The sequence below is a fragment of the Molothrus ater genome, chromosome 5, assembly GCF_012460135.2.
Source record: "Molothrus ater isolate BHLD 08-10-18 breed brown headed cowbird chromosome 5, BPBGC_Mater_1.1, whole genome shotgun sequence".
Taxonomy (NCBI): domain Eukaryota; kingdom Metazoa; phylum Chordata; class Aves; order Passeriformes; family Icteridae; genus Molothrus; species Molothrus ater.
This window is the reverse complement of record NC_050482.2, coordinates 64,693,722-64,721,162: the sequence shown is the minus strand read 5'-3', so window position 1 is coordinate 64,721,162 and position 27,441 is coordinate 64,693,722. Positions and strand designations below refer to the sequence as shown.

At 40.5% G+C, this 27,441-nt stretch overlaps 1 protein-coding gene across 5 annotated transcripts in view; it reads right to left on the bottom strand.

Moving 5' to 3' along the window:
* Positions 1-27,441, bottom strand: part of DUSP16 (dual specificity phosphatase 16) — a 60,504-nt gene that overhangs the window by 29,531 nt on the left and 3,532 nt on the right. For 2 of the 5 annotated variants that reach the window (XM_036401623.2, XM_036401622.2), the window contains exon 2: positions 2,965-3,042. The gene's annotated coding sequence lies outside the window, so the exon portion shown is untranslated. Of the gene's footprint in view, positions 1-2,964; positions 3,043-5,939; positions 6,054-14,317; positions 14,427-15,247; positions 15,324-16,283; positions 16,463-20,109; positions 20,281-27,441 lie in introns of all 5 variants that reach the window. The other 3 variants (XM_054514998.1, XM_036401624.2, XM_054514999.1) reach the window with 3 other exon arrangements.

Sequence of the window (27,441 nt, the reverse complement as noted above, 5' to 3'; positions counted from 1 at the left end):
GAACCAAACCAACAATCCTCCTACTATCTTGCACACAAACAACAGTGGATGACTAATGTTTACATGTATGTTTAATTTTACAGGATCTCTTGCCTCAGGGATTCCTGTCCCCATCCCAACTGGTTCAGATGCAGTGAAATAAGCCAGTGCCACGTTTTTGGTTATGTGGTTATGTTTGGTTTTTCAGTCACTATAACTCACATTTTGTATGCACTCCTTTAATTTCTACTGCTATCACTTTGACTCCAAGCAATTCCTTTCCATCACAACAGGATGATTGTTTGAGTTCTCAGGTTTTGGCTCATAGAGAATCACAGAATTATTTAGGTTGGAAAAGACCTCCAAGATCATTAAGTCCAACTGTTAAAGTAACATTGCCAAGTCCACCGCTAAGCCATATCCCTAAGCTCCACATCTACACATCTTTCAAATACTTCTGGGGATGAGAGGCAGATGTGTTAGGAATATATTTTAAAAACTCTCAGAACAAGAGTGTCTAATTCTACCCCAATTAAGGAACTAGAAAAGAGCTTCTCAAAGCCTTGATGCAATCTCTGAAAGATTCTGCCTCACTTAAGAAGATAACCTTGAAGTTGAACCTTGCTGTCATAAATGTGTGGCTACGTCACTAATGCCTGCTTTGTCAGGAGCATCAGCAGTGCTCCCACGTCATGCATAACTCTGACAAAATCACTTTACAGCACCTGAACAAGGTCCTGATGGGCAGCCTTTATGGACTCAGCTGAAACACCTGACAGAGTTGGCTTTTTTTAAACTGTGTATTTTTCTACTTTTAACAGGGAAACACATGTACAAATGAGAAAAATGTTATCATCCCCTGGAGTCCTTTTGATGGTTCTTAGGATGGGCACCCTTGTAAAAGAAATACTGAAAAGCTGAATTAAAATGCAAACGTAGACCATCCCAAACTGCAGGACACAAGCTACTGCTGGCTGTTACAAAAGGGGTGTTTGGCTTCAGGGTTACTGAACCACTGGGAGTGATTCAATAGCTGGTGCCAATACCACCAGCACCAGAGCCTGTTACCACAGCCACATGTGATACCGGACAAAGAAGTGTACACAAACCAGAGAGAAACTCCAGATCCAGGGACCACAGGGTGAATTCCTACTCCTGCAGGAACCATTCCCTCACCAGCCGCAAAAAGATGGAAATAAATTGTGTTCTGGATGGTTCCTTTTCCCAGTGCTACAAGAGACTAAGTGACAGCTGAGAGAGGTCCAATCCTTGCTCAAGATGCTACTCAGTGTTCAGAAACACAGAGTGTTTAGGGAGCACAAGGGAAATAAAATTTTTAATTGAAATTGAGGAATAGCTGTTCTTTTGAATGCAGCAAGCAAGCCAGTAAATTACAGAGATCAACAAATGTGTAATAATGTGCAAAGACTGGGGGAAAACACAGTAGCTGAAGTTAGAGAAGCACATATGTATTACCTGTCATTGTGCAGAACACATAGGAGTGAGATAACAAATGCTCATCAATTCAAAGAGCTCTGTTAGCAAGGGCTCATGTCATTCCCTCAGCTCAGGGGAATGAGGGTGTCTTGGGCTTTTTGGATGATTCAAATAAGCATCACTATCTCATAAACACATCATTTCCTCATGCTTCCTGGCAGGGAGGTTGAAGAACAGACAGTTTCCACCACCCTCTGAGCACTCTTCACTGTGGTGCAAGATTGGACAGCAGCAGAGAAAGTCATTTAAATAGAAACACATAAATTTTAATTTTTTTTTTAATGTCACTAATGTACCATGTTCATGAAAAAGAAGCAGTTTAAAAAATTTCACCCTGTTTTCCCTTGCTTATCTATGGGTGCTCCCTCTTCTACTTTTAACATACCTGTACTTTTATCCTATATATGCAGTCAAAATGCAATGTGTTAATTTTCTCTTCCTTGTAGAAACACCAGCCATATGCATTTTAGGTTACACACTCTACCACCATGAGAAAGACAAGTGTAATGCATTGGAAAAACCATAGATGAGGGTGGATTTTCTGTTCAGTACTCTTGTCCTTCATCCTGCTTCACTAATCACTCAACTTTGATTACTAGTTCTAAAGAAAAGTCTCCCCACTTCTTTGTGCTCACCAATGTGAAAACAGACGCAGAGAGAGAATCAGAAAGGAAATCAAGCTCCCACAAATACACTGCATAAAAGATGTCCAGTTAAGATTTTTAAGCTCACTTTATTTCTACACCTATGGCTCAGCAACATTTTACCACTGGCACTCTGAGACAGCTGGGCTGACCAAGAGGAATAGGCCTTCCATTTAGATAACAGATATTTCCTGTCACACAAATAATCATATTTGAAATAATGTATTATTTCAAAATAAAACCAAAAAGCACACCAAACCACCACATTTTGCTGACCTACTCAGCATAGCTCTCAAACATCTGCAATGTTCTTGCAAATATCATCCATGCACCATCACTATCTCTAAGCAATAAGCCAGATTATCATCACTTGTTCTTACCAAGGAGCCAATCTCTTTGACATTCCCAGTGCAACAATAAACATTTATTAAATGTGACTGCAGGGAAACCTGACTGGCAGAACATGGCCTCCTGGGAAGCATTAGAAGATGCTGTTGATATGTTACATCACTCTATTCAAATGACACCCAGACTTAATCTGGGGACTCCCTTCTCCACCCAATCGAGTGAGAAGTTCTTTCCATTTCAAAATACTTTTTTACTGCAAGTTCACAGCATATAGGTCTGTGGCAACCATAATGAAAGATTAAATAATCTGCTTCAAACATATACTATAATACATGACATTTTTAGGTTCCTATTGCCCAGGATACCAGGAAAAGTGTCAATGGATTTTTAAAAAATGGTTTTCTCTCTATGACCTCCAAGTCAAAGCAACATAAAATTTTGGAGTATAAATTTTTTGTTAATTTATTATTATTTCATGTCAAAAGCTGTTACTCACCTACATTTAAGTCACAATTTATATGGCCTGAACAGGACAGAAGGTGGTCCACATACAAAGGCCAGCAGAAGGAATTACCTAAACACAGGAAAATAATAATATTAATAATAACAGTAATAAAATCCTTATTACAAGGTTAAAAGACACCAATAAAAATCCAAACACCCCCCAACCCAAGCCAGGAAATGGATTTTACACTTTCAGTGCAGTCATTTGCTGTACAACTCCCCCAAACACATGAAAACCTAGGTGAGAAGTTATTTATGAATGCTGACATTCATTTATGTGGAATGGGTCCAAAATAGAAAGTTACACTACACTGATTTTCTAAAAGAAAAGAGAAAAAAAAACCACCACAGCAAATCCCTGTACTATATTTAAATTGAAATTCAAAAAAAAAGTCAGAGATGCTTTAAAAAACCCCAATAAACAAAAAACAACCAGTGATAGCCTTCCAAACTCTTTGACACATCTCACTGCTAGAAAACCAAAGTACAGCTCAGCATTAAAGGTGATGCATTTGCACAGAATTAAACAAAGTCACAATCTCCTGATCACTACCAATTAATGTGAAAGATTGCCACAAGTAAGTGTGAATACAGCTATATTTTGCATGGACAGAGACCAATGAAACAGGACATTTGTGTAATTAAGCCCACCTCTCCACACTCTAAAAAAGCCAGCACTAGTGTCACCAATCATTACACACAGTCATACCCATACAACTTCTACCCAAAGCATCTGCTGTTCAACAGGAACAATTTAAATTACAGCTTTTACACAAGGAAGCAAAGACAAACACATCAGCATCAGTTCCAAACTGTTTCCTGGGCAGCTAAACCCAAGATTCAAATCATGGCTGCCAAGAGATGACAGCTCCCCTTAATCACTGTGATATAAACCATGACAAGAAATTATTGCCAAGCAGTGCCTTGCTGTGAGATCCAGGAGAGGCTCTGAAGCACAGAGTAAAGGATATGACAACTGAGAAGAGCCACCCCAGCAAAGGGCTGGAGGTGTTAAGGAACAGCCTGAAAACCCACAGCATCCCACAAGGAAAAGAACTACAGGGATTAATCTGTCTTTTTCCATAATCCAGTGGCAAAAGCCTGGCAGAAGGCAATAGAGAACAAAGAGAAAACCCATCCTACTCATCGTACTTGTGGCTATCCCTTTTTCTAAAATCATCCCAGAAATGAACACTAAACTAATGCTCAGCACTGATGAGGCTCTGCCTAGAGACAGGGCCCTATGATCTGAGACCACCTTGTGACAGCCCACGAAAACAAAGTCCTGAGCCAAAAAGCATCTCCTCTTTTGTTCCTTAGTGCCTCACATGCAGCTCCTGAAGTCCCCCTGAAAGCTGTCAGGTATCCTTCACACTCACCAGTACCTGCCTCTCTGGGCCATCCATGCCATGCCATGACTCCTTCTGCCAGCCACACTTCTCTGATGTTCTTACAAACAAACCAGCTCTCATCTCAGGACACTATATTCTGTTTTCCCCACTTTAATAAATACATGTAAATCAAGTATTTAAAGCAGCCCCCAAGAGGGGTCATTTCACCACAGGGAATGATTAATTCTGCTGAAGAGCAGATGAGAAACAAAGCATATACTTAATTTCAACACAGTTTACTGGAAGGAGGTGTCACATTTTAAGAACAGGATCCACTCATGATTGAAGACTGAACTGGTGTAACTTCAGCCATAAGCATTAAGCATATTTGGAAATTCCCTGGCAAAGCTGTTTAAGGAAAAGACATTTCCTGTAATTTTCAGAAACATTTTATATCCCTCTCCCCTCCCCTTTTCAGTCTTGGTGGTAAGGAAGGGAAGAGAGAGAGAGAATACCATATTACCATTAAGAGAAATATGAATGAGCCACCCAAGTTTAAAGTGGAAACTTCAGCTATTTGTGCTTAGAAGAAAGTTTAAAAAAAAGTCTTTCATCATTAAGAGGCCAGGATTTTTCTGCTGACTTTAGAAAAAGAAATATACATCCTTTCAATTAGGGTGAGTTACAGAAGGATATAAACTTGTCTTTATACTCACTTCTGGCAAATAAGAAGTCCTCCAGGCCTTTATTTAAATACCTTTTTCTCTTTTCCAGAATTAAAAATTGAAGCCTTTTTTTCTCCTCTCTTGCTCAAGGCCTTCCCTAAACTGCAGCTAAACAAACCCAACCAGTGGGGTCACGCAGAGAACTCCTCCCACGGCACAGAGTGAGGAGAATTGAGCAAGAGAGAAGCCAGGGAGAGATGGAACAGTCAAATGTGACAGCATCCCTCTAAGGACATCACCACCTTCCTCTTTTGCCCAAAAATCTAATCTTGTATGAAGTATCTGATATAATATTTATAAAATTTACAGTAATTTAGAAAATTATTTAACTTATCTATGTAATCCAAGTCTGAAGAGATCCAATCCAAAACCACAGCATATAACACATGAATTCACAAACCAATTTAAAACTGAAGGACAACTGAATGGCAACTGCCTATCCCCACAAAACACATCACAAGTGCTACTTTGGCCCTGCACACCAACTGGCAAAGATTGATCGTGTAATTGTGGCCAATTGCCCACACCTGCCACCCTCTACCAGCAACTGTATGGTAGCTTTCAAAGGCACAAAGAAAACAAAGTAATACAATGAAAAACTTAAGGTGTTGAACTAATTCATAAATCCTCAAGCTGTTGCAATTCCAGCATATCTTTGTATTTGTATGACACAGGGGCCTTACAGCAGCATCTTTCACGACACCAAGGTTTCCATCTCCTGCACAAGCTGCACGTTCTGAATCACCTGTTCTGCAGCTCTGCAGACCAACACAAACAGTGACTTCTGTATATTCATGGTCATCTTTTTGCTGAGAAACAGATTAAAAAGAGGAGTGCTCTGAAGAGTAGTGCTAAATAAACATCAAGCACAGCTGTTATAATAGTCCACGCTATTTCTTTAAAAGGCTTACCAGGAAAGAGGGAAAGATGGGATCTCAGAGTCTTCAGAGAGTGGTTAACTTTTAAACATAAGGCATTCTGCCTAATGAGAGCCTTTGAGGGGGAGACATCCAAATAATATGTCCCTGCAAATAAGGAGCCAAAAACTAGATTTAAAAAAGGGTAACTCTGATCTACTTCATGGTCACTGTATGATAAAAACAGAAGGTGGATCGGAAACCAAGAACTAGGATGGATTAAAGACAGAGGATAATGATGGTAATTCTATTAGGGAAATTAATCAGAAATTCATCCCTGCCTTCTGGGCAAGACAGGGATGAATTTCTTGCAGCAGACTTTTTATTCACTTTTCTCTTAAATTAAACTGAATGACTAAAATGAGTCAACCTCCTTTAAGAACAGAGACTTGTAATTTGCTTGCATGGTATGGAACAACGTGGGTTAAAACGTTCTGGTCTTTCACCCATTTGAGGAAATGACTCCAGCTCTCCCGGAAGGCAACATGCACATTCAACCCCTTCACATCAGGGCATGAGAAAGTTTGAAAGGAATTTTTTTTTTTTTTAACTGTCAACATTAATACTTTGTTTCTTCCTGCTTGTGTCTGAAAACACAGTGCTGCACTGCGCTGCATGCATGTCCTGTCAGCTGTACAGGGAAATATCTAGAAGTTAAAAAAAAACCCTAATAAAAGTGTTGATTAAGTTTGCTGTCAAACTCATTTTAAAGCCTTCTGCATGCTCTATACAAAGTAAATATTGCCACCAGTGTATGCTTCATAGTGATAAAAGCATGCAGAAGCATCTTCAGAAGGGAGGCTGGGCCAAATAAACATTGACATTACACATATGTAAGCTCAGTCCTACTCATTACAGCAGTTAAATTTAATTGGGTTTCTCCTTAAATGACATTTACATGGCAAGGAAACAGAATAGATGCGGGAAAACTGCGAGTCCACAAACAAGGGACAGCCCAACTATCTTCAAGTGGGAGTAGAAAAGGAAACTTTGAGGAATATGCTGTACAGCAATGGCTCGCAATTAACAGGGAGAAATAAATCAAGTTGTTATAGTTCCCAGAAATTAAACAGTTGCAGTAATCCTGCTCAGAGGCCTCCCATTCTGGGCTGTTCAGAGTACTGAGTGGTTCAGGCTATGATATGGAGTGATGGCTGAATTGCAGATGAGGCACAGAAAACAAATTAACAAACCCCTAGATCCAGATGATTGTGACTCAAATCTCTCACCATGGTATAAGACAGCTCACACTCTGGGAACAGAACATGTTTTCATACCTAATTTGTACCCACAAAGGTAATTATGATGGCTTGCTTATTACAATTGCTTTCAAATATTAACTCAATTGACAAGATGCTACCAACAGGGCCTCAGTCAGGAACAGAACCAAGAGTCATGGTACCTCACTGAGCTGTGATCCCAGTCATGTGCTCTGGTGTGTCTTTCCCAAAGGATCCCAAATGTTTCTTTGAATTTGAACCATGTTATACCAGACCTGCAGTGGTGCCAAAGTCACATTTCTAACATGGTAACCACGTGGCTGAAAAGAGAAGCCACACACATCTCTACAATGAGAGAAGGAGGGCAGAGGATGACTTCTGTTCCCCAGCTGTGCCTCTTGCATCACTACAAACATTACCACTGAAGTAGGATCACAGAGTCAAAGAATGGTTTGGGTTGGAAGGGACCTTAAAGTCCATCTCATTTCAACCCTCCTGCCATAGGCAGGGACACCTTCCACTATCCCAGGTTGCTCCAAGCCCTGCCCAACCTGGCCTTGAACACTTCCAGGGATGGGGCAGCCACAGCTTCTCTGGGCAACCTGTGCCAGGGCCTCACCACCCTCACAAGGAAGAATTTCTTCCCAATCCCTAAACACACCCTGCCCTCTGTCAGGTTGTAGCCATTCTCCCATTCACTCCATGTCTTTGTAACATCTCTTGTAGGCTCCCTTCAGGTGCTCCTGCCTGATGTAGAGGATGAAAAGTGACCTAACCACGAAATACAGAAACCCCCTCAAGAACAACTGCCAAAATGTGACCACTGTTTTATGTAGTGGGCAAGAACCAAAAGGGACCTGGATTTTTGTAATTTTGAAGGGAAAAAATGAACAATATCAAACCAAGGGACTAAATTATGTAGTTATTATCTGATAGGCATCTTACTCAAGGACCAGGGTCAACAAGAAATGTTTTATAGCAACCTCTCCAGTTTATAACAGAATTCTGAATATCAAAGAGAAACTAAATATACTCCCTTAAAATACACCCATATTATCCCATTTGATGTGTGCTTACATGTATTCACAGCTCTGTACAAAACTATAAATGTTACATTTCTTCAGAATCTGTAGAGGTGCCTTGTTTTACAGTCCTTTAAAAAGCAACTGTTGTTGAAGTAATCCCAAGCGTGGAGAGCTTATAATATTTCTGCAAAAACTGAAGTAATACATCAACAGAATGGATCAACGTCAGGGCATGCAGAGCCAACTAAAATACTTGGAAAGAAGTTTATTATCTGCAAACTGCAAGATCCTTGTATTTCTTAAGTATTCAGCAATGGAAGAAGCATAGGTTCCTTGTCAACAATCATGGATACATCAATAAATGATACTGATTGGTTTTATAATAGCTTACTCATTCTATATAAATTCCTGCTGATACCCTTGGCACGTGTTCTGGCAATTTGCAGACAGACTTCCAGTCTGCATGTGAGCAGCCAATAAGAAAGAGTTGGGATTTGGTAGCAGTCCTGAGGTTTTTACCTCCAGAAACTGATCCTGAAGGATGAAGGTATATGATGGGTGGTCCTTAATCACTTCCTTTATGTGCAAACTGAGGTCAGAGTAGAAAAAGAGCCAAGGAAGGAAGTCTGCAGCGCCCCTCAAACACCCCCCACCTTCCTGAACGACTCTTTTAACAGTTTAGAGGGTTAACTTGCAGTTTAAATGAAGTAGTCAGAGGCTGGGATAGAAATAAACAGCTTGCACAAGCAAGATACTGTGCTATTAAGTTTTTATAAGTGACTTAAAAATTAGGTCAGTCTAATTTGTGGCTGATACTTTGTTCTTTCACTACTATGAACTCACAATGATGTCAGTCTCATGTTCAAACATGCCACATTTAGCAGCGCACAGGCTTCCTGAGAGACTCTCTCAACCTTCCTTTGTGCAAAAGGCTTCTGCCAGGTTCTTAGCTCATACTTCACTGACTCAGGCATGCCACTCCAGTTTCAAGGCAGTTACACTGGCTTCCCGTCAAATACTGCACAGTTTGGAGTTGTTTTTTTTTCTTCCTTTTCTATTTTAAAAATTTTCTCTAACTTTACTAACTAGAAGTTTAGGAAAATGTATCTGTATTCAGGTTATCATTTTAGGCCTCAACTTCCTCACAGCATCCAGAAAAGAACCACTCACTAAAAGGTGTGGGAAACAGGTGTTTTTAACTAATTCAGCCCAATAATTTCAATAATTAAAGGGGGCCTACAAAAAAGTCAGGGAAGGGCTTTTTACAAGGTCATGTAGTGATAGGACAAGAGAGAATGGCTTCAAACTGAAAGAGAATAGGTTTAGATTAGATATTAAGAAGAAACAGAAATTGTTCCCTGTGAGGGTGGTGAGGCCCTGGCACAGGGTGCCCAGAGAAGCTGTGGGTGCCCCATCCCTGGAAGTGCCCAAGGCCAGGTTGAACAGGGAACATTCTCCCAGACAGGCACAATCAGGTTTTTGTGTGAATATCCTCTTAAGATGAGAGCACAAAAATTCTTAGGTGAGAGTAAAGGAAAGCCCTCTATAAATATAATGGGAGGTTAAAAAAACCACAAACCAGGTCACTGTTGAAAAATGGTCACCTGCAAGTCTGTTCTTAGCAATCCCAATTCTCACCATTTGACTCAAGTTTGTGCCTGTCACTAAACAGCTGTACTAAACATTGCTGCAGTGGAGATGCACACAGTCTATGTTTCCCACTGCAGAGACTTTACCTATAAACACCAAGCTGGAGCAGAAGGAAAAGAGGAAAAAGTGGCCATTTTTATGCTGCTAGAGCATTTCTCTAGGGGCTATGCTATGAGACATGTAATGCTAGCCCAAGCTCTCCCACTCTCATTCATGAGGTCATGTTCACAACTTATACAGACATTTTTATTTTGTCATAAATCTATTTTGTAGATTTTAAAGCATCATGCCAGTATGTTCAAACCTGTATTACATATTCATGCAACAATGCTATTGCATGAACCCTTAACATCCTTAGAAAAGCATCTCACTCTGTCTCAGGAAAAGGCACATCATCCCAGAGTAATTTCCAGCACCACAGTAAATCCCGGGTACTTTATGAAAGAAAACAAACAGATGTGGTCCACAAGAACTGCATATCCAACAGATCCCTGCTGGTCCTGCTGCATCTGCAAGTGCCCAAGGATACAGGAAAGGCAGGTCTTGCAGGGAGAGGTGATATCTTTTATGAGAGAGGTTAATATGAAGTGATAAGGAGAGGGAGGCCATGAACTCCAGAATGCACAAGCCCTTCCTCACATGCACTGACGTGAAACAGAACCAAACTGTGACACAGAAACAGCAGCCAAGGCTTCCAAAACATCTCCAGAGCCTGTCCCTCTTCCCAAACAGGAAAAGAAGTCCAAAGCACATCCCCAAGCATGTAATAAATTACACAGTGAATCATATTCTTATGGAAACTGTCTGGCTGAAGTCACACCACTGGAAATATGTGATAAAAGACAGAAAGAAACCTAAAAGATAGCCTCAAAGAAAGAACACTCTCCCCACCCAAATTCTTGAAGTTAATACCAAGACAGGAAAATCCTGGAGTCATCAAGAGTTACTAGATTTTTGGTAGATTTTTCCCATAAACAAACTTTTCCCTGGATTATAAAGTTGTTTATTGCTATTAACTGACACTTGACCTAGCTTTATATTCACTGGTTTTTTTTCAAGATTTAAGTGAAGTTTGTGTTCCTGAAACCTTGCCTGTTTCTGCCAAATAAGTCAGTTGAAATTGAAAAAATTCTTCTCCTTACAAACCCTTCTTGCAACCTGTTTGAAAATACAAAAATATTTGTATTTCTGAAAAATTAAACAAACAAAAATTCACCCAGACAAATAAAAGCCCTCACAAAAACACCATAGGAAAATTACTTTCTTTTAAAGTGTTCTCCAGGTTACTGCAAAACTTTGACCATTTCTAAATACAACTTAAAATGTCGTGCATTAATCAAAATTCTAGAACTAGAAGTTTCATCCTGCAATGCAATGAGGAGACAGTAACTTAGGTCTTTTAAAGTAAAACAAATTTTCTTCTCCTGGAGTTCCAAGCTGACTTAGGTAGCAGTGACAAAGACAGCAGGTGAGATAAAGCATATTTAACAAAGATAGCAGGGGAAATTAAGCACATTTACCTTTATAAAGTCATGACAGAGATAGATGTAGTTGATGTGTTTGTTACCTGGGGTCATTCTGCTCATTTTTTTAACTTTATTTGAAATGTTATCTGGAACTGGTTTGCCCCTGGGAATGGTGTGTGCACTTAGGTTCTCCCCAGGAACACCAAGTGGCATGAAAAGATTAACCCTGGTGCTTTGAACCACAGAGCAAAAGGAGCCAATTCCTACCAATGAACACCAAAAGCAATTCAGATGTGCAGACTAAGGCAAGAAATGTTTTCCAGCAAAGACTTCATCCCTGACTGCAGCTGCCCTCTGTGATAGGATTCTAGCACGGGTCAGAACGTGCAGGAAGAGAGCTGAGCACACGCACAGAAGTGGAGGTCACCAGGAAAGGGGGGAAGGAGAAGGGCTCCTCCCACCCTCTTCAGCCTTCTTCCTCTGCAGCCACACCACTGGGCTCAAGTCAGAGCAGGAATGCCTGGGGCATGTGCTTCCAAAGACAAGTAATTCACAACCTGGGAGATGGGAAAGATCAAGCACAAATCCAGATAATTCTTGAGAACATCTATGTTTTAATGTAGATTCGATTGCCTTGGAAGAGGCAAAATAAATAAAACCTATGACTTAGTTCTAGAAGAAAATGTATCTAGGCTACAATGCCTATCCAGGACTAAAACATTCTTCCTAAACTTGTTCTCACCATGAGCTTAAAGCCCAGTCTTGCCAAGGTTTAGCTTTCTGGCACTCTATTGAAAGCATAACCACATAAGACCTTACTCAGAACCAGCTTTAGGTTTGGCAGGGAGACCACCTGACATCAAAGGTATGCTTAAGGCCATATCCATGAATTTTAGTGAAAAAGCAAGAGCTGCAGGTTTTAGAGGCTTTTTAAATGGGTTTGGCAGCTAAATTATTCTGATATTCCATGCATGCTTTGGTGCAGGACAGCATGCAGGGGAGATGCTTAAACCAAAGACTTATGAGCTACCTCTGAGCTAAATCACCAGTGTAGAGCTCAAGCCGGCCTTGATAAAAAGGAGGGTTTATTTGTGCAAGCTCACCTCATGACACAGCTAGAGAGCTTTACATACCCAAACTAAACCCTTCCTCCTTGGCAGATGGACCAGGCTGAGCATCTCTAGCTGCACCATCCCAGAGTACCATGTCCAGAATGATTTGTTCAGCAATTGCTGCCATTACAGTACCAAACACTGGACAAAGCAGAGATCTCTAAGCTCCTGCTCAGATACACAAAGAGTGTAAGGAATGGAAAATAAACCTGCCACCAGCACAAACAGGTTGCTGCAGACAGCAGGGGCTGCATATGGAATTGAGTGAGAAGTATGTTGGAATAACTGAAGGAGAGGAAAAATACCCTAGTGCTCCAAGAGATCAACCCAGCCACCAGATATTAGTCTGTAAAATGTACAGTATTCCCCAGGATACACCTTTGGTTTTAAACAAAGTATGCACTGCTTGGATGGGAAAAGGGAACTTGGCCACACAGAATTCCCACTCCACTGGTACAAATGGATGGTGCCAGGGCATGAAGGTCCAAAGTCCTGCTGCAGAGTCTGAAGTGCAGTATTGTCCCACATGCTGGACTGCCATGGATTTTTGGTGTGTTTGAGGTAAAATTGAAGTCAAGAGTGCATTTCAGCACAGGTCTGTAGAGTCAGGTATGAGCCAGCCCCAGCGTGATGATTGCTCACAGTGTCAGCACAGCGTCCTTGTTCTTACACAGCACAATAGGGACGCTCATTATTACATGAGTACCTCCCTCAGGGCTGTTCCCTCAATCGAGGAGTAATTATTTAACCGCAGTCCCATCTCCTTTGCATTCCCGTTAAAGAAATTCTCATGCAAAAAGGTAAGAGCTTGGCTACCAGTCCTTGGCCCAAATATTCTCCTGCTAGAGCTGTATTGCTTGCCAAGCCCTCACTGTTTTTACTTCAGGAGTTTGCAGCAGACAGACTGTGCCAAATCCAAAGAACTTTGTCATTAAAAGAAAAAAAAAACTAACAGTAGCAAGTGCTCTCCATGCTTTGCTAATCTTGTCAAACTGTACGGGCAATTACAGTTAATAAAAATTTTCTGAGGAAGCTTAACGACCATTTTAGAGCCAGACCAACTGTGCTTCAGGTAGACTGGTATGAACAAAGCAGCAGGGAAGAAACTATCTCTTGCTGTACCTTGAGCCCCTCTCAAACAAGAAAAGGACTCCCCAGGGAAACTGCCCTACTTTAGATAGCAATTTAAGTAGCACAGATCTACCCAGGAACATCAGCTTCTCTCTCTGCCTGCCCAATGAAAACACCCTTTCTACAAGCACCTGAGCTTGTAACCACAGAAAAAGCATGATCCTTCTCTGCATGAGCTGCTTAAAAGCACTTGAGATCTTTCTTCCAAAAGAATAAACAAAGTTCACCAGCTCCAAGAAGAACACGTGAAAAAACACTCACCCTATCCCAACTCAACAAAGATAGAGATGTGCAGTAAAATGCCCTGCTCCACTACACTTGGCACCTACTACTGCATGTGACACCTACCACTTAAAGCAGTGGCTCCCAGATGGGGCAATGAATAGTCTAGGTAAGTATCTTTTAAGATGTCTAGCTTGGAAAAATCATAGTCATATCCAAAATACTTTTGGTGAACAACTGACATCAAGTGAAAATTTACTGACTTGGAACTCATGTTTCTTTTTAGGGATAAATGATCACAGAGAACCAGACTAAGAATTCAAATATGGGTGCCTTCTTTTTGTATTTTTAAGGCATGGTCAAATCCTCCTGAGGCCTTTCACAGGCTGTATATCCATCCAGCAAGGCTAAAGGCAGTTCCCATGGTAATCCACCCCACCCCTGGGTTTTTCAGACATTCAAATGCATTCAGGTCTATTCCTGAGAAAGCTTTTCTAAGGAGCAAGTTCCCTGTCTGAACCCAGCAATTAGATTACCAGCACTTACAGACACAGACAAAATTGCAAAATCCACCTCCAGACTACTGATGCCCCAAGCAGGAATGGTGATGCATCCACCATGGCAGAAGCATTTGAAACTCCACAGAGAGAGCAGCCTGGAGGAAACAGTGCCATCAGGTTTGCTGAGATAGGCATCCTTTGATTGTCTCACAACAATTAAGAAAACCTTAAAGTTAAATAATTATGAAGGAGAAGAGCAACACTGGGCCACCCTTTATGATTCACAGATCTCAACTAAACCATAAAGAACAAGAGATTAAGCCTCCTAGAAGGACTGGTAATTTTGTTACCCTATTTATACTGTCATCATGATCAACTGTGATTTGATTTTAATTTTTGAATCCAGAGGAATTATTTATTCTGCTATAAAACTATAAATATAGCTTAATTGTTTGAGGTTGACATCCTCACTAAGAGATAAATAAATCTGTGGCAACATATACAAACAATTCAGTGAACACCTAGCATTACATATTAGCACCCAAAAAGACACAGTCAGATCTGAAAGTTCCGCCAGAAGACTTGGCCATTTGTTGTAGCTTTGAGTTTTCTAAGAAAACCAACACCCTGAAAATAAATCTCCATTCAACACACACCATATGCACTAAGTTCCCAAGATAACACAGCAGCAACACTGCTCAAGGGATTTGTCCAGGTAGAGAAGAAACAAGGTGACATGAAATGTTTTAGGGATTGTCGGCAACCATCAGGTGTGAACCAATCACCTTGAAAGCTCATCTCATCTTAGACTGGGTGTCTCAATATTTAGCTCTGTTAAAACCTCTACAGCAAACCTAATCACATGTTAAGAAAACCAGTACTGCTTGTAATACAGTCTCAAGAGAAAAAGCAGAAAGACAGGTATTCACACCAGAAGTTACAGAAAAAAATGTGGGTTTGTTTGTTAAAGACTTACTTTGAAAATGTCATCTTGTGCACGTCAACTGTTGGCATCATCAACAAAAATACATTTTTTCTTTTAACAGGAGTAACTGAAAAGACAAACAACTTAAGATGTCATTACACTTTCTCCTGGATTTCAACCACCACATGTTGCAATAAAAGCAGTGACAGAAAGAAAACATGATTAACTGATGGCCAGTCTAGAAAAATGCAACACTAATTAATGGTTTCACCTTCAAATCAATGGTTTCACCTTCAAAAAATTTCCAGTACCCTCCTGAAGGAATTGAGCTACCTGCTACAGTCAACAGGTTCCCCTTTTTCAGTTTTCTTCTCTTACACCATTTTATGTGATGGATTTCTCCCCAGATTTCTACATTGAAGTTAGAGTTCTTATTTTTCTACTTCATCCTAAGACACTTCAAACACACAGAAGGATGAGAGATGCTCACCTAGGCATTTGATTTCTTCTCTAGTAGCACAGTAGTGTTTCTTTTTGCCTTAACTATGCTGCTCACCCCTACACACTGCAGCAAATGTAATTTGTCAGACCTGTTCTTAGACCAGATGCATCTTTATTTTCTTCTTAAGCTATATAAAACAACATTAGACTGTCACCTCTGTCACACTCCCTCCAAACCATTATTTGCTGAATTGTCTACAAGGACTTTGGCATCAGTACCAAGACTATTTGTGCTGACCAGAACACACTTTGCCTCTGAGACCACCAAACACAGCAGTCCATGGTCTGTGCCTGGCCTCCTGGGTTCTGTAATAAATCTCTTTAATACTGTATGGAAGGGATACTCTAAAAAAAGTGTACACTAAGTAAAAATAAGCTGTGTCTTTGGTTTTGTATGCCAAAGCAAACAAGATTAGTTCTCCACAAAGAAAATAACCAAGTTATTTACCACTTTGGAGTTTTACCAAGTATTTGATACAACCAAGCTAAAGCTGAGGATTTTAGGATATTTTCATTACAACTTGTTTTTGAATAATTGAGTCTCAAGACAGCATTATTTTGCACAAAACAATGCAAGCTCCAATACCTTTTCTCTACTTTTGGAGTAGAATCATTCTTAATCATTCCATTTCACAACAGTGATCAAAACAAGATGAAGAAACAAGTATTTTGATAGCAAGGTCTCTGTGTTCAGCGTTTCATAACAATTTTGTGGCTGCAGAGATGCTGTGTCATTCCAGACAGAGTGTATCTCAAAATGGAAACCTATCCAGAGGGAAAATGAAATGAACACAGAAGAAAGAGTTGACTCTACTGCTGTACTGCAGCCCAGCCTTCCTTAGTTCCATTGGTGAAATGGCACTGAAGTCAACTGAAGCCCTCTGCACACAAGGAACCATAAATTGCCATGAGGACTGATGAGGTAACGTCTTCTCCTAGGGGAAATAAGAACAAACCAGCTCCCAAGAGAGTCCATCAGGGGAGGAGGGGAGGAACAACAGGAAGGAGGAAGAACTCCCTACAAATCTGGCATCTTTAATTCAGAAAAACATCAGAGCTCTTGCAATTCCCACAAACTAAACAAGGAATCACACAGTTACTGTGGAAAAGGGGGAAGGGTCCAGCCAATTCTGTTTAGAGAAGGAAGTGAGGGGAACACTGAGCCAAGCACAAGTGGAATTTAATTTGGTGGAGAATCTACATTTCAATTTAGCCATTGAACCACTGCAGGTCATGCCAAGGGACATTTTTTGTTCCGTGTTTGTTCTTTACCTGGCAATAGGAAAATAAGCCTTTCCCCTGCTCTTCACTAGAAGGATCTTACAATATGTTGGAAAGGCAGGTCACTGTTTGCATCAGCTCACTGCTGAATGACAGTGCCCATAACACAACCAGCTCACCACATTCCTGGAAGTGCTCCCACCAAAACCCCTGCCATGCTGCTGTGCTTCAGAAACAGTGGTTTAGACACTGCTGATCGGTCCAAAAGATCCTCAATTCGAGAAGGGAGAGGAAATGAAAAGCTGCGTGTTTAGCTCCCAGCTGAGTCTGGAAGTTGTGGAAGGTATACATACCACTTCACAAGGAAAGGGAACAGGAAGCCATGAAAGAAAAGAGTCATTATGTTGAAATGGTAACATTTTCTTGAGGTTACACAGGCCAAATGAGCATATCCCAGAAAAATGTGAATCAAAGCCTTGGTAAGAAACAGAAAGCAATATAAGTGACAGCAGATAGAAAAAAAAGGAAAAAAAGAAAAAAAAAACTTTAGAAGACCAAAAAGTATCATATATAAGAAAAATTCTAAGAGCTTATACACAGAAATAAAAGAGTGCAATTAAATTTGATATCAGGAATTAGATAATAATAATTGAGAAAGCAAAAAGAGGTTTCTTTGCAAGGGCCTGTCCCACACACAGGTGCTGGCAAAAGGTAAGTTCAAGATGGATTAAGTCAGGGCTGACACAGCACAAGAGGAGGGGAAAAAATTGATTAACTAAGAGTAAAAAAGTTGATTAAGTAAGAGTAAGGCACCATGTTCTCAACATTTATGAGGGGATTAAGTATTTAAGGGTCGAGCAGAAAACAGAAATATGTAATGGTCAGTAATGGTCACAATAGTCACAAAGCAAGCTATTCAACCATAGGTACAAAATGTTTGTAGAAAGTATTATACATGGCAGAAAAGAAGAAAAAGACAGACAGAAAAGATTGCTGAAGTTCAGTACCAGAACAAGTTACTTAAGAGCAGCCACACAGAGCTTCTGACAGACCTTATGACAGGCATAAAAGAGGATATGGCAAGAAAGGAGGGAGGACACAGAACAACCCTTCTCTCCCAGACCCAGAGCCACCATTAAATTTCCTCATGTGTCTTTGAGCATGTCAACTCCATTGCTTGAAGGGACTTTATGTAGACTTTCTGGAAAGCTCACTTTGAAGTCTACAGCAAAAAGTTTTAAAAAATATAAATTTCAAGATAAATGTAATATTTACAACCATATGCACCCACTCCCTACCTGAGGAGATGGGAATAGACCCTCAGTAGAGTGGTAGAGGGGGAAAAACCCCCAAATTGATGTGTCTGTTGATAGTAGCAACATTGGATGAAGCCAATGGGAGCTAACCACTTTAGATCTGCACCTGGCTGAAGGGCAGAGCTGTGCTGACATGACAGACAGGCTACTTCAGTTAACTGGTTTGCCAAACCCACATGCAAACTTGGCACAAGTTAGCAAAATGCAGTCTTAATGGTCTGGCAGGGGGGAAAAAATCTCTTCCCTGAATGACAAAAAGCCTTGAGCTGACAAAATGTCACCAGTGACATGACTAGTCCCAACAAGCTGTGGGGATGGCAGGCTCACCAGTAGGATGTTCTGGATTCCCATCTGCATTAAGACAAGATTTTCTGCAACACCACCTCTTCCAGTGTGGACACCATCCCATTACAGCAGTGCCATGCAGCACCAGGAGCTCAGCAGAGCTCCAGCTGAACCTGCAGAATCCTTTTACTCCAGGCAGGACTCCAAGAACATGGTCCTGGTATCACCATGCTCTTACTTAGAGTAAATGTAAGGAATACTCAAAAGCCCCAAATGACTGAGATTGAAACGATATAAAAATACAGCATTAGGATTAAAAAGAATCAGACACCACCACTTGAACAGGAATGGGAATGCTAAATGGAGTTGTAGGTTTAATCAAAACTTCCCCCAGAGCAGTGGGCAGAGATGACACAAGCTATTAACAAGTGAGAAAACTGACAACTCTGAACACACTGGCAGCATTTAAGTTAATATAAGAAGGGAAAAAAAAACCCAAGAAAACAGGGTAAAAAATGAATAGACATTACTAGCTATCCATTCTAATGTCAGAAAAGAGATTTTTCATTTTACCAAATAAGTATCATACAAAGTAAATGCTTTCCAGTAGGAAGAGGTTTTTATTTCACTTTCCTTTGAAAGATAAGTAATGAATATGCTTGTGATTTCTGATGAGACAGACACACCATAACATACCAAATATACAAAATTTACCTGCCTACTTCAGATAGCTATGACAATAAAGCTGCCTCCTACATGAAGACCATGTAACCAGATTTTCTCTCAATTCATTATCCCTAGAAAGAGCCTAAGAAGCTTTATCATCTGCAAGGGTATTTTGTTCTCCTAGCTAATTAATTACTTTATTAATAATTTTTCTTATCCTATAAGCCATCAAAAAACCCAAAAAGAAAGTCACATTGAGTGAAAGCTTTATAAGATACAAACTCTGGAGAGAGTATATGGGTATATTATTCACATGTGTGTACATTCACATTCATGTAAATGGCTTGTATGTGGGTGTATGTATGAAAACACACATGTACGTCTATATTCTGGCCATGTTTTAGAGCAAAAGCATCCTGACAGAACCCAAGCTCTAGAATTGTCAGGTTGCAGACAAGGGTTTCCAATGGAGCACCAAGCTCCTGGAGCCCTGGGAAGCCAAGACAAGCCAACTTGAATGTGCACTGGCAAACAAAGAGTAATCAGCTTAATAGCAATGGCTCCAGCCTTGGTTTCCAGCGGGTAAATCCGTGCCATGAATATACTTCTTGCTGCCTCTGCAGAAGACAAGCTTGAGGGGGTACATTCCATGGCAGCTTAAAACAAGTGAAGTCAGGGCTACCAGTGAGCAGCCTCCCTCATGCCAGCTCACAAGTTAATCCAGCAAGCTGACTCAAAGAGCTACATCAGTCACAAACCGACTGCACAACCAAGTAGAATAAACAAATGCAGCAGTAAACGACAGCCAAACAATCTTCAGGCATTTCTGGTTCCCAGCTCTGGCTCACTGTGGGATCCTGACAGCCATTAGAAGAGTGAGTTTGAAAAGACAGTGGCTGGGAAGACAAGAAAGAATCTCAGTACCTGCAAGGCTTTGGTGTTACTTGCCACAGAAATGCACTCTGTGTCATCCTCACGTGAGAGAGAGTTCCACTGCTTTCAGCAGATCCATGTTAATGTTCTCCAATTCCACTTTTACTGCGACTGAACCCACTTCTTTTGGACAACAAAGATAATAGCCAGCTGGGCAGAGCACTGAAGAAAGGAAAAGACAGTCTACAAAGTATTTTACTTCTAAGATTTTGAGAAGGCAGGTAATTTAAGGTCTGGCATGGAGCAAACAACAACCTAGAGTCTATGGAGCAAACAGTATGATGGCTTTCTGGTCTGCTTCAAACCAAACACAAAGAAAATAGGCTACTTGTGTATTTATTCCCAGACTTGGCCTGGAGTGAAGTATGAACAGTCATACAAACTACCCTAAGCAGCAGGCTTAGGGTAGCAGCTACAGGCAGAGGGACTGGGTCAAGCAGCCAGCCATGGTAACCTTCTCTACATGCACAGCTGGAAAAAGACACTTTGTCAATAATCTTTAGCTGCTGTTCTTCTGCTTTGTGTATTTAGGTTAAGGCTCCTTGGGGCACTGACTACTTGTACTTACAAAGCACTCCCACCAATGGCACCATTTAGCATGACCCCAAAATGTTAGAAGAAAAACAGCAAGGGCCTGGGGGAGCTGGCACATTTGTACCTACGATGTATTTAGAGGATATCAGCCTTTTGTACTCAACATATTCTAGAGGCAAACACAAAATTTGCCAACTTTCTTCTTTAATATAAGTTTCTCTTCTGTCTAGAATAACTCCATACATACCAGACCTTAAAAGAGCCAACAATAAATTACTAACAGCACAAAGAAAAATAGCAACTCGCAATAGAAGCATTCAGACAGATCATTTTCCACACTTCTTCCCATCCCCTCAGTTGCACTGACAGACATGTCTTTATGTGAACACAGGAGCATGCTATTTGAAGCTTAAGCCTCTGAAACTGTAAACTTTTCAACATGAAGATATGGTTTATAATGAAAAGTTCTGAACTCAACTCATGCTTAAATATTTACAAATCCCTAGTGATAAAGATCAAATACACAAACCCACACAATGTTTTTTTCTCAAAAGTCACCACATAATCTCACCCAACATTGCTAGGTTTTAAGGTGTATCTTCAGTTCCATGAATTATAAATCAAACAAACAGTTTAACAATCTTCAGAAGATATTTTCTAGATGCACAAATAGTATTTACTACTATGAACTTCTTAGAAATTACACTTTTCCCTGTACTTCCTGAAACTTGTCACTAAGACTTTATTTAGACAGCCTGTCAAAGACTTCTCCTCATACACACAGAAAATAACTCTTCTGTTATCTACTCCTGCAAGCCTAGCATTACCAGCCAAAGTGGAATGATCCTATTCTGTTGTCAGACAGAACAGACATTAGAACTACAGCGTCTGTGATTTAAATGAAATGTCATTTTCATGTGCAATTTCTTCCTTCTTCTTAGAAATAGTTTTAGTCTCTGTTGACTCTACCTTCTTTTATTTAACAAACATAGGTATATTTTCTCAACATCTGATCAATACCTCTTCTTTCTATTGTGCCCTGTCCTTTCTCTCTCTCCAGTTCTGTTCCTTACACATATTCTCCTTTTCTAGTATTTTCACTATGACATAAGTTGACCTTTATAACATACAGCTTTTGAAACTGGATAAACTGTTGGAAACTTCAGCTTGAGAAACTGATAAGACTGAGTATTCCACTGTAGTATAATTTAAGTGCATTTTGAGTAAAAGCAGGATCACAGATCTGTCCACAGACATCAGAAAATAGAACTAAATTTCAAGTTAAACATTTAAACATAAATCAGAACAAAATGTGCAGAATTTGGAATTCAAGGAAGCCCATTTTCCTGCTGCTGGAGAACCTGAAGGATGTGGTTACATGTTGGTGGTTCAATTTCTTTATCAACATCTTGTCCCAAAGCAACTGATCTACTTAACACCCATCCCACTTCACCTTAAAGAAAGAGTAATTCTATTTTCTGGAACTACTCCAGCTGTGCTTTCATGTATAACAACTGACAATTGAAAGGGAGAGACATTTCAAGGAGGAAGTAAGATTTGTATATTCTCATTTTGCTACATAAATTACAAAAATAGGTAAATAAGTAATAAATAGCTAAGTAAGCACAAGGTATGACTGTACAGAAAAGCAGTACCACAAGCTGAGCAAAATACTAAGCACTCAATAAAAATGCCTTACTTTGGTGGGTATAACAAAATTATTTTTGTAAGTGCACTTAATAATTCAGTTAAGCTAAGATATATAAAAATGCTGCTACTGGATATCTACTCCAGAATCAGGCAGGTTCTACATCAGGGAAAAAGCATATTAGGTAATGTCTCTTTTTTTCCTTAGGATCTCTAATATCTACCTTGTACTGAAAGGTTTGTTTTCTTTCTTTTCTTTTTTTTAACCAAAATTGAACTGGAGATCACTTGTCAATACTGAGGTGTGTGTATATATATATATATATATGCTGAGCATGTACATACACAAAAATTGATATCCCCAACATTGCTCCTGAGTTAATTCATGACAAATTCTTGGCTTTGAAATAGTGAAATACTTAAATCATCAACACAGTCTTACATTTTTTTTAATTATTCATCATGCCATGAAAGCAATTTTTCAGTCAAAGTAGACAGCCTCTACAGGGGAAAGGGAGGAGGAAAATAAAATGAAAAAAAAAGTGGGAAAGCCACTATCAAACAGCTTAGGAGCCTTTAAAAATTTCCAAACCAACTCATCTCTCTAAGGCAGCATTTGCTAAGAGTGTCACTGTATCCACTTTTATCTGTGCCAGTCACTAAGCAGCACATTCAAAGATATAGTCCCAAAGGCCTCTGAAAGACCAAGACCTGAACCTTTACCATGAAGCAGTCCCCACTTCCCACCCACCCACCTCTCCTACTGCATTACCCTCCTGTTGCTGACTTAAACAGCAACAGACAAAATCAGTGACTGAAAAGAACATTCTGCCTATTTTAATGCTAAATCCTCAAAATCCTCACCATGATTCAATTAGAAAGATTAGATGATTATTGGTTGAACCCTCAATATCATGTAAGTAAAAGAAAAAGATTTAGTGTTAAACAGCAGCTGTATTTTCACTTAGCTATGCAGACTATAGCTATAGCCACTTTGCCATACTGGCTTATGTCTGGGGGTTTGAATAAAAATAGCTAATGTGCTTGCTTGTTACACCATGAAATGAAGTGCACAAAGCAATTGCCAAGACTGGTTTTGCCCATGAAAGGCAATGGTCATTAATAGCTTGTATTTGCAGAAGGCTGTCAGAGGAGCAGTGTGCCTGTGCTTCCTCCAGTTTTCTATAGTTTAACCATACATGAGGCAGCAGGAACAAATGCACTACACATTTCCTCATTTCACAACAGGTCATGCCTGCAGGAGAGATGACAAGTCATGCAAGCCTCAGTTGCAGAAAAATATTCAAATCCTGTAAATTTGAGGGGGTGGAAAGGTGTGTGTCTCTTCATGGAAACAGTATATTGGGAAAATGTGCAATGACAGTAATAGTTAATCAGTATTTCATCACTTTCTTTTGCTGTCCAGACCAGTATCTTGGAGATTTGAGCTCCTGTTCTTTTTCATACCTGTTTTTCTTGAAGGAGATAAATTTCTTTCAGTAATATTTAGACAGGAAACAGGCAACAAATGGACTACTCATACAATCATGTCTGGGCTGGACAGGCAAATTTTCAGGCATCTTCAAATAGGTCTACCTGGAAATCCCAGCAGACAGCAAAGTGAGCCACACTGAGGAAACAGACTTTTTCACCTGCATGGGAATCACACATGGATCTGTGTCCATGGTTATTAAAAGTGTGGCCTTCTCTCTCTAACATTATGAATTATCTAACAAGCAGAACAGAGGACTGAGAAGATGACAGCATGCCCACACTGCGTCAGCCATGAGAAGTCAGGGATTTTCAGCAGCTGGACAAGAAAAAAATGGACCAGGAAAATCAGACCTATTCAGCTGAAAAGTTACATGCAAGAAAAACCAAAACAAAAAAAGTGACATTCTGAGAAACAAACAATGTAGCAGCAGATAGTACAAGTACAAGCAGCTCTCTTAGCTTTATTAGACTTCAGTGTAAGTCTCCTACTAGGCAGGAGAACATGAAGTTTACCAGCTCTCATAAGGATGGCGCCTTCAGCTGCCCCTGCCTTCCTGAGACACAGGACTGTGAACATACAGACCAGTCGCTGGAGATGACCCTGCTTCAGTAAGGCCTCCCAACACCCACTGTGTAAAAGCTGGAGGGCTTTTAGGAAACTGAAAGGACATGGGAGTAGCCTGGGAGAAAAGGGAAGAAGGTTCAGGGTCCTCTTGCTAGGAGAAGAGACTTACCACCAATGCAGAACTCCAAGCAGACTATGGGAAGAGAGTCTTTCACAGCCTATCCTCAGTTTGGAGCACACCTGCCTTAAACGCAAAGTCTTCTGACAGGTGGAGAGAGCCCTCCTAAAGTGGTGACATCATTTACCTTCTGCTGATCTGGATTCAGACTATTGCATATTTTCAAACTTACCAGAATCCAATAACATGTCAACCCAATGCACTAAGATTACTGCTGTACTCCTCTGCTGTAAGCTGCAATAGTTTTTCTTCTTACTTAAAAATTGGCAAACATTTATCAATCTTTGTAGAAACCAAGCTGAAGCTTATTCTGTTTTCTCCCCAACTGTTCTTAGTAAGAGGCCTCTACCTAAATTCTCTTAGTTTGGAAAGGCACTTCTGAGTATGATGGCATTAGAATGACATGTAACACAAGGTTTCTTCCCTCTCCACCTCTCTTCCCCCACAGTTTTCCAGAGTTCAAACAGATTCTCATGAAAGTCAGGGAGAGCAAAGCTGGAAAGCAAGAGAAAACAGTGTCCTAAGCACGAATTTTCAAGTAGGGAGGTATGAAACCCCAACACCTAAGCACTTGTAACAAAACACCTGTGGGAACTGGGTAGGTGATAGGTGCTATACCTATTGCAGGTGACATTACCAGAATGAGCAGAAAGTAACCCCATGCCTGTTCTTCAGGTGATTTCAATCCACCTCTGACACTAAGGCTTGTTTCAGTGGCAGGATGGCTGAGAGAAGCCCTGTGAAGCGTAGCTCAGACTCTTTGTATGTATTTGTAAGATGGTGTTTAGAAGATGGGTGCCTGTCCTGCTTGAGGGACTGCACAAACTTAGTGAAATATGCACTGTGGAGAAAGGCACTCCCCTGCAAAGACCATCTTGCAGGTAAAAACCCAAGTTCTGCCAGGGGATTTGAGTCTACAAAATCTGGGATGAATGATTCTTACAGCTAGTAATCAAGAAGCAAAAACAACATGCAGGCTATTAAAAGTGTGGCATTTATATCTCTAACACTATGAACTATTCAGCCTAAACAGAACTATAAAGCCTATACATGCTTTCCTAGGGGTTCAGTAGGAGCAAAATGCAGCACTGAATCAATTTTATCCGGAATAGCGTGGGAGGAGGGAGAGTTCCTTTCCTATTTTGAGAGCAACATCTATGCTACACATGCAGAGCCAAAGCCTTCTAATCCAGCAGGCTGAATACATACTAGTTATTCAAACTCAAGAACGTGTGCATAAAAGGAATTTCATACAATTAGTCCCCATTGTCCTCCTCAGTTCATGCTCTCTGTAAAGTTCTTATTCCAGTGTTGCTACATTACACACTCAGACCCATCTTTTTGCCTCCCACATTGCCCTCAGTAACGTAAAAACATTAGATAAGCAGGCAGGGAAGTGTAAAAAGAGAGTATCTGTACAGCCACTGATCTATCATTTAGTCAACAGGCTCCATTCATAGACCATTTTAGCAAAGCAAAAATCAAGTGAGGCAGAATGAAAATGGGTAATGCTATTTCAGTCTCAATGTTAGGAAATGTGTCAATTTTCTGCCAAACTAATGTAATGGAACACAGTTCCACTGTGATTTTATGAAGATTTTTTCATACTATCTTAGCAGACCATCACTCTGACCAGTGTGCAAAAAGATCTTATGGAGAAAAAAAATACATTTATTCTCAACTAATGAAAGATTCTGCACATCTCTTTTATACAAAGATACAAACTTTTGTATCTTTATTTGCTAAACAAATGACAGAAGTTTATATCTTCAGCTTGAAAGCAAAGAAGAGTGCAAATGAGGAGCACTGAGCAAGGAACTGATCCTGGTTTATGAGAAACAGCATGAAAACTCACACAGCACAGGGAAAAATTAGTTCCAAAAACACACTTAGAGAGAAACTGTGTAAGTCACTGGCAACATAAGTATCATATTGTAACCAGGAAAGAGAAGAGATAACTAAATTCCCCTCAAAGAAGAACCTTGTTTCAGGAGTTCCTTTGATACCTTCCAGCTTGGGACAGTGAAAGTACAGAAAAGCAGCAGGAAGGGAGCTTGGGAATGTTCCCACTGAATCCCTGCAGCCCCACTGGAAACCTCCCATCACTGAAACAACACTCTTTCCCCTCTTTCCTAGCTTCCCCAATTATTAATTTTGGTGGGGTTTTTTTTCAGCTGCTGGAGCATTTCATAGGGACACAACATGGAAGGCTGCCAGCCTTCCCAGAGCCAGCTCTGAGTAGAACACTCTTGGCTCAGCAGCAGACCACAAAGTGCAGCAGAAGGAAACACAGGGCCTTGAACTCACACCCATCTTGCTCTTGCCCTCCATACACACCCCCTAGACGCAGGTCTGCTCTGAGTCCTGAGCAGTAACTCACTGGTGCCCAACACCATCTCTGCTGGAGACCATGGTACCTGCCAGCAGGCCCTACCCATGGGCAAACCAAGAACTGCTCAGGTTAAAACTAGGCAAATCTAGAAGTTAAGATGCCAAGCTTGACCATTAATATATATTTTTTGCTTCCTTCAGGAGTTACAAGAACTTACAGAGTAACTATAATAGAGACTCGTTATTTGGAGCTGACAAGACCACACCAATGCAAAGATCAGACATGGTGGAGCAGAGAAGTGGTGATAGGAGCTGCCCTGTTGTCCTCAGACAGCAGGAATACTGCAGGAGTACAGGGCATCCCAGCCAACTCCCTTGCTCCAGAGGCAGTTTGATCTCCATTGGCTTGGTCAGGATACCATTACAATAATGATAAATTCCTGGGAATAGGGTCTCCCAAGTAACAACTATGAAGCAGCATGAACTTAGTGTTCACTTTACTTTCTTGCCAATGACCCCTGGTCTTCAGTCAATTAAAAGCTTTAGTCTAGAACAACATCCTGACACACACCAC